Source organism: Humulus lupulus, chromosome 9, assembly GCF_963169125.1.
Source record: "Humulus lupulus chromosome 9, drHumLupu1.1, whole genome shotgun sequence".
Classification (NCBI taxonomy): Eukaryota; Viridiplantae; Streptophyta; class Magnoliopsida; order Rosales; family Cannabaceae; genus Humulus; species Humulus lupulus.
The window spans coordinates 10,887,207-10,895,767 of record NC_084801.1 but is presented as its reverse complement, the minus strand read 5'-3'; the positions used below and the strand labels follow the sequence as shown (position 1 = coordinate 10,895,767).

The 8,561-nt window shown below is 36.1% G+C and overlaps 1 pseudogene; it reads right to left on the bottom strand.

Moving 5' to 3' along the window:
* Positions 1 to 1,385: 1,385 nt before the first annotated feature.
* On the bottom strand, positions 1,386 to 5,570 carry LOC133799415 (protein argonaute MEL1-like; annotated as a pseudogene).
* Between the last annotated feature and the right edge of the window lie 2,991 nt (positions 5,571 to 8,561).

Genomic DNA, 8,561 nt, shown 5'->3' with positions numbered 1-8,561 from the left:
GGACTCTAGTTGGCTAGGAGTGAATTGTTAGTATGGACATAGGGCACTCTAATGGGAGGGGATCATTGTTAGCACTGGGTTTGGGGCAGTTTAAAAGGGTACATATAGCCAACGTAGTCGGGTAGAGAAATAAGGAATTGAGTGAGTAGAATTATACTTTTACACATCGATATTTCTCTTTCTATTTCAATAACACAATCTCTAATTGCTATTCTTATAGATTTTACTACTAGGATATTTGACAATGCAGATAGTTTGAAGGTGTTGAGGAATTTTTGCTCTTCTTCTAGTGGGGGCTCTCTGTAGGAAGCTGCTCTTAGGCATGGCCTTTTTTTTTTATAAGTATTAACAATGCTAGTTTTCCAATAATTTCAAGTGCATGGCCTTCCTTATATCTTATTAGTACTCAAAGTACTCTCTCTTTCTGTGTTTAGTTATTGGGTATTCAATATCAAGGAGTGAAGGTTCTATTTTTGGTTGGTATTCTTGTAGTGGTATTTTCAATTATTGATTGTTCTTTGACATTAAGTGACCTACATATATAAAATCGATTGGAAATGAAAGCTACCTTAACAAGCATATAGACAAACAACACACATGTTTTCTTCCTTATCTCTCCACAACACACAAATTTCTCAGATCCTACTTCACTAAGACACACAAGGTCTCAACCTTCCGTTATCACCGCAACACACAATAATAATCTCATAACCTACTTCACTATGGATGAATATTTAAGAAATTCAAACTCCTCTAATATTTCAATAATATAAAACCAAGGTAAAAGGAATACCTCTTGCAAACAAAAATAAGAGTCTCCTATAAAAAATTACTTGCACACCAAGTATCTTGCCTCTTCTTTTGAAGGCAGCCAACTAGAAAAGTTTCAACTAAAGAGAAAAAAAAACTCAGCATTAAATAAATAAAATTAAATAGGCAAGGACAATATATAGCAAAAATTTATTAGAATAACATCAGATAGAGAAACGAAATAGAGATGGAGTTAAATCTTCTTATTTGGCTAAAATGAAATTATAAAGAAAAAGACAGTGATGTAAAACTTTTAATGACATGAAAAAGAATAAAATTTGAATTTATTTGAACATAAAACATATTGGAAATGAATTTATTTTGAAAATTCAGTTATGACAGTTGGTGCTTGGGCCTTGGAGGGGATTTCAGTCACTTACATCACATGTATATATAAGGCTCCTCTTCTATCATTTAATCCAATTCAGTTTTTACATACATTGTAATATTGGGAGTGAGTTTTAGAGAGCCTAGAGATATATTGTACTACTGTTATGAGAGAAGCTTGGAGCTAGACTCCATTGTTGTACAGATTGAAACTTAGAATCATTAAAGAGATTGTCAAGCCCTTGGGGCTAGTTTTGGCCGTGGAGTAGAGTGGTGTCTAGCCAACACTCATTTGAACCACGTATGTGTTTGTGTTTGTGTCTGCTAAATAACCTGTAGAATATAATCCGTTGAGGTTTGGCTCCAGTAGATCTTCTGAAAGTAATTAAATGTTCCCTAGTTGGAGGAAAATAAAAAGAAAGGAGTTAGAATAACATATGGAGAAGATTCTAAAAAGTTGAGTAGAATGTACACATGGTTACTCACCTTATCATTCCTCCTTGGACTTTGCCCTTTTTATCATCTGTAGTTGAATTATAAAGATCAAGGATAATCTCCTCCCAGTGCTTTTGTGCGGAGACTAATGCTCTATACTTGGTCACCTCAGGCCAATCCATCAAAGTAACCACCTGATTCAAGTAAAACAATTGAGATGTTATCAATTAAACTAAACAATGGAGCAAAAAGATTATTAATTAGTAATTACTTACGGCTGTTATTGAAGGGCCAGAATCCTCTCCGGGCTGTGGATGTGTTACATTAGCACCAAAGATTATTGTAGGCAAATCAGACACAAAAGGAATTTTCCTATGGATAGCATCACTTAACACTGTATTCTGGCCGCCAACCTATATAATATAAATAGGTACAAAGAAATAAACAACACAACAACACCAGCTCCAACAACAAATAATAAATCAAAGCAGAATTCAGGTAAATGAACCTTGCTATTAATCTTCAGGGATAGATTCTCCAAATACTGTCTATTGAGCTTCACTGCCCGTTTAGGTTCACAGCGTTGTGAAACAATTCCAAGCTCAGTTTCACAAATTAGTTTAATCATCCCTGGAACATGCATGTAACGTTTTTTAGCTAAAATAAAATGTTATAATGGCATTTCAAACTTCATAGTTACAAGTCTTGGCCAAGTCGCTCACCATATGAACCACCAGAATCAGGCAAGATAACTATTAACAACTGTAGTTGTTTGTTGATAAGTATCTTCCTTCATTGCTCATGAACAAATCTCAAAGCCCTCTCAATTTGGTTAGCTGGCCAAGTGCTGCAGGGAATTACTGGTCTAGTTTGGAAGGCCTTCCAAGTATCCAAAATGATAAATAATGTCAATTATAAACAGTCAATGCAATGTAACAGTAAAAGAGATGAGACAGAAAGATCTGGTAACCATACCATTCCCCTATTGAGGCAAGTACTAACCAATTCTGAACAAAAGCGATCATGAATATCTGAATTGATACGCAAGAAGTTCACACATGTCCAAAACTCAACTTGGCCTCCATTGATCATTTTCTATCATAACCCAAAATAAAAAATAAAAAAAAGTCAATGAATCATACCTCTTCACATACATCATAACAAAATGGAGTTATAAAGATCATTTACTTACTTTATTGGACATATTCCATTGCCCAAATCGAGGATGCTCCCTCCCAGTACCTCTGTATAAAAGCTTCATGAAGAAAAATAGTAGAATTAGTTCCAATTGAAAGAGTAGAACTCACTCGTCAAACGCAAAAGCAAGCACATATTAGAAAAATACCACTGGTGGAGGCAAAACTCGAGCATCAACCATTGTCAAATTGTTTGCAACACTAATTCCAAAATCCTGGACAAGTTCCTGATCACTGTATTTGTTCTGCTTAACAATTCGCCAAATACTTTCTTCCCTGTCGTTTGGTCTTTGACAGGTTGCCCTCAATAGATTGGTTACTTGCCTTTCATTGAGTTTCCTAGAGAATCTTTGCCCCTCAACAATTGTACAAACCTAAAACAGATACAACATTTAGAAATATAATCATGAAAATAGCTGCTGTCCAATAGAACTTAGCACGCAAAAAAAAATGTTATTGAAACTATGATGGGAACCTCCATGGGTAAGTAAATAGGCTTTGCTGCATTTCCTGCTTGCAGAGCAGGCCATGTCACATATCTGAGTTTGATTTTGTACTTGTCTTGAAAGTAAGCAGCAACTGAAATCTGTGTCATCTTATCATCAAGAGTAAACCTAAAATACAATATAAACATGTTAGTAAAACAATTTGAAAGTACAGGTAGAGAAGTTTAAATACCACCAAGAAAAATCTTCCCAAATTATTAAAATCAAATAACAGCACATAGCACATACCAACATGGAATAGCTAAGGTCATGACATATGTACACTCACATTAATTTGTTCAATGGCTCTGTCAATATCCCAGTAATCTTATAAGTCCTTGTATTCTGCAAATGACTGCATGCTACTTTAACCCCTTTCAAATTTTTCTTTAGCTGCAGCAATAAAAATAGATATAAATTTCTTTTAATAATGTTAATAATAGATAAGAAAATCACCGATATCCAACTTAGTAATATGCAAGAACCTGGAGCCTGACTTGATCATGCAATGGCCTTAGATCGTCTCTCACATTAAAGTTTTTGAAAATGAAATCAGATACCCTTATAGTTTCATAAAAATCCCTTGTTGAAACATCTACAACAATTGGATAAGGTAGTTCAGAAAAAGAAACGTCAGTCCACTTGGTAAAAACCATCTAGATAACAAAAATTGTTGTAGGGCATCACATAACATCTTCCATATTAGATTTTAGCATCTTACTAGATTATGTGTGAACCGACATTAAATTGCACAAACGACGACCTTACGCCATCAGGTGGTGCACCATATGGTGCCTTGTAACAATATAAGCACAAAAGAGTAAACTAGCTAAAGGCAATACCAATGTTAAGAGAAAGCCCCAACTGAATTGGCCTCAAACTTTGATAGTACCCTTTCCAATAGATTATGCCATCTGCAAGCTCACCAGGACGCCCCAGTGTGCGGTGAAAAAACGACCTCCTAACAACAGTATACCTACAGTTAAAGATATACATACACTCAAGCCAACGACTAAAAAAAACTCAGTACTTTTAACAACATACAGAGTATATTATTATCAAGTTACATAACATATACAAACCAAAATAAACTAACACGCACTGAATTTTCAGATGAAAAAAAATAGTAAAGCAGTAAGAAAATTTTATAAAGAATAGCATTTTGTTCTATAGCCTGAAGGCAGTATTGAATTACTTATCCAATGGATCTCCTCTAAGACCAACATCCAGTGCTTGAATTGTCTCTTGAGGAGCATCAAGTTGCCTGCTCTGTAAAAACTGTCGCAGATGATGTAAGTCTGGCTTCGAAGCAAACTTGATGGTCACCTTAAATTCACATTCCCTACGGCTAATTAAGGGAAAAAATATCAAATCAGAACAGAGTACATAAAAATGAAAATAGTATTACTCAAAATGTCAAACTTAATGTAGTATATAATACCTTCTAGTACTAGAGCTTCCAGTTTTTCTATCATTGTCAAACAACTTTATAATAAATTCTTTGGAGGAAAATGGAAACTCCCCAGCAGTGTAGATAGACTTCCCGCCATCATAATCAACTCTCAGATTAGCCAAATGAGAGGCACGGTAGAGAGTTTCCAGCTGTTTGATAATGTCACGGTTCACCTTCTTTGATGTTACTTCAGGACTTATCGATACCTGTAAATATATTTAGTAAATATAATTAGCTTTAGGGATCTGAAAATGACAATGTAATAAACGACAAGTTGCCTTCTTTGATGTTACTTCAAGACTTATCATTTTACTCATATATCTCACTGAAGCATTCCATCAAACAGTTATTATGCATAGGTTTAGCAAAGCTTATTTTTATATAACAAGACCAATTTAAGCAGTCAAACTAAACAAAATTTACAGATAAATTGACACAAACATCAAATAACACAAATACACTCTATACATACAAGTTTAGCCTACATACAAACATTCATTTATATTCCAAAACACACCATATTTAAACATAGAAACAAAGATCACTATTATCATGGTTGCAATAATAAAATTAACAAAGAGAACATTAATGATGAATCATTGATCAGTCATGAAAAAACAGAAAGAGAAATTGAAAGAAAAATGGTACTTAAAGTGAGGATTAGGGTTATAGTTGTAGAAATAGATGAGTGAAGATGGATAAATAAAGATGAATAAGTACATACCCATGTCGATGAGAGCTTGAAATTGAGATAGTGATTGCCAGAAATTGAGGAACAATGGGAGAAATGTGAGAGAGAGATGGAGATGTCGAGAAATGGGAGAGAGAGACCAAACGTAAGATTCTTAGATCTACCAACGCCATTGTTGACTGTGTACAGAGCTTTCTCTTACTCTTTCTCTTTTCTCTTCTTCTTTCTCAACAACCCTAAATAACCAAATACCTTCTGGCTTTATGCGCCTCTTGGAAACTGGCACAAGCCGTCGCTACCAGTCCTCATCCCCCATCATCAAGTCCCCTAACCTCAAAACCCCTTCCAGGGACCCAAAAGAGTCCAGCTTGGCTTGCTCTGTGGAGAGGCGCAGATGGGTGCGAAGAAGAAAATGAGAGAGTTATAGGCGGGCTAGGAAAAAAGGGGAAAAAAATATAATAGGTGGGATTGGTGAAATGTCCGTGTAGGAGGTGTGTCAACGTTGAATTTCAGACGATTGATGTATTAGAAAATCATCTCTTTGTAAATGGTTTTCTACAGAAATATACCAATTGGCATTGGCATGGAGAGGATGACATAATACCAATGAGGAAAGTGATAGATCAAAATGATGAAGATGAATTGATGGATGCTCTCAATGACGTTATGCAAAATGACAATGACGAATATGAAGAGAATGAGCGCGATCAAGAGATACCTACAGCATACTACAAGGGTGGGCAACATTATAACGATTTGTTTGCAGAGAACGAGGCTCCATTATTCCCCGGATGTCAAAATTACACATCATTGAATTTCCTAGTGAAGTTGATGCATTTAAAAGTGTTGGGCAAAATTCCGAACAAAATATTTGATGGAATGCTGGAGTTGTTACATGATGCATTTCTAGCCCTAAATAAGCTTCCAAAATAGCATTATGCAGCGAAAAGGTTGTTGCAAAAACTTGGATTGGGCTACGAGTCAATCCATGTCTGCAAGCATGATTGCGCACTGTTTTGGAAAAAACATGCTGGAAAAAGCAAATGTCCTATTTGTGGGGTGGATCGGTGGGTGGACAAGAACACCAAGGGCAAGAAAGTGATTCATAAAGTGATGAGTTATTTTCCTTTAACCCCTAGGTTAATGCGAAAATATGCATCGAGGCACATTGCTCAACATATGACATGGCATCACGAGCAATGTATAAGAGAAGATGGTGTATTGCGTAATCCTGCTGATGGGAAAGCTTGGAAGGACTTTGACCGAAATAATCCAACATTTGCAATGGAACCCAGGAATGTGCGGCTTGGATTGGCTGCAGATGGATTCAATCCCTTTTGTAATATGAGTCTTTCTTATAGTATGTGGCCGGTTGTGTTGACGACATATAACTTGCCACCATGGTTGTGCATGAGAGAAACTAATTTCATGTTGAGCTTATTAATTCCGGGACCTCATTCGCCAGGAAAAGATTTTGATGTTTTCTTAAGACCATTGATTGATGAGTTAAAAGAATTATGGGTGACCGATGTACAGACTCGAGATGCAGTCGATGGTAGTTTCTTTACTCTTCGGGAAGCTTTGATGTGGACTATAAACGATTACCCAGCAAGGAGTAGCCTTTCTGGATGGACTGGCCAATGTTATCATGATTTCTCTACTTGCAATGTGGCAACACCATCTATTCGTTTACAAAAGAAGGTTGCTTTTTATGGTCATAGACATTTTTTACCAATACATGCCATTAGAAGGGACAAGAAGACATATGGTGTCGTTGAAAAAAGATTACCACCAAAGCCATTAACCATGCAAGAAATGTTCACACAAATGAGTTTTATACCCGATTCTCTTCCTGGTAAGCATGTCAGTTATGGCGGCCAAAAAAGAAAGCGTACAAAAGAGCAAGTAGGTTGGCGGAAAAAAAGTATATTTTTTGAGCTCCCATATTGGGCCAACATAATGTTGCGACATAATCTAGATGTTATGCATGTTGAGAAAAATGTGTGCGACAGTTTAGTAGGCACAATAGTTGGGCTGGAGAATAAGACCAAAGACACAGTTAGTGCCAGAGTAGACTTGGAGAAGATGAAGATGAGACCAGAGTTACAGCTGAGGAAGTTGAATGGTCGGATACAAAAGCCTGCGGCCAAATTCACTTTCACTGTTGAAGATCGCCAAAAGTTTTGTCGATTTCTTAAATCAGTGAAGTTTCCAGATGGTTTTGGATCTAACCTAAGGAAAAATGTGATTGATAATGACAACAAGATCACTGGTTTGAAATCGCATGATTATCACATCATTATGCAATGCCTTTTGCCAGTTGGTGTGCATGCATTCCTATAGAAATCGATGAGTACAACTATTATTGAGTTATGCACTTTCTTCAAGCTCATTTGTGCGAGAACTCTAAAAGTCTCAGATTTAGAAAAAGTCAAAACTTCAATTGTTGAGATTGTTTGCAAGTTAGAAAATATTTTCCCACCTGCTTTTTTTGATATCATGGTCCATCTACTAATACATTTACCAGAAGAAGCAATACTTGGAGGACCTGTTCACATGAGGTGGATGTATCCTTTTGAAAGGTATATGAAAAAATTGAAGAATTATGTCCGTAATAAAGCACGTCCAGAGGGGTCAATAGCAGAAGGATATGTGGTTAATGAGGCATTAAAATTTTGCTCCTTGTACTTGAAAGGTGTTGAGACAAAGTTCAATTGTCCAGACCGAAATGTAGATGTTGGTCCATCACTTAAAAAGATGTCGGTCTTTCGATCTCAGGGTCGTCCAATTGGTAAGAAATCCTTGACAATTTTGGACGATGAAGTGAAGAAAATAGCGGATTGGTATATTCTAAATAACTGCAATGAGATCTTGCCATATCTTCAGTAAGTAATTAAAGTAGTTTATCATTTCATTGCATGTTTATTATAACACTTATTAGTAGCTCTTAAATTGGTTGTTTTTGTTTGATGCAGAGAGCATAGGGAAATTCTACAGACTAGAGGTGTTGAAACCCTAGACCAATTACATAGAGAGGAATTTCCTAATTGGTTTTATAATAAGATTTATCATCTCCGACAAACAGGATCCTTGGAAGTACATGAAGAATTAATCTCTTTAGCAAACAGTTCTTCAACTCGCGTTGCGTCGTACCCTGGGTGTGT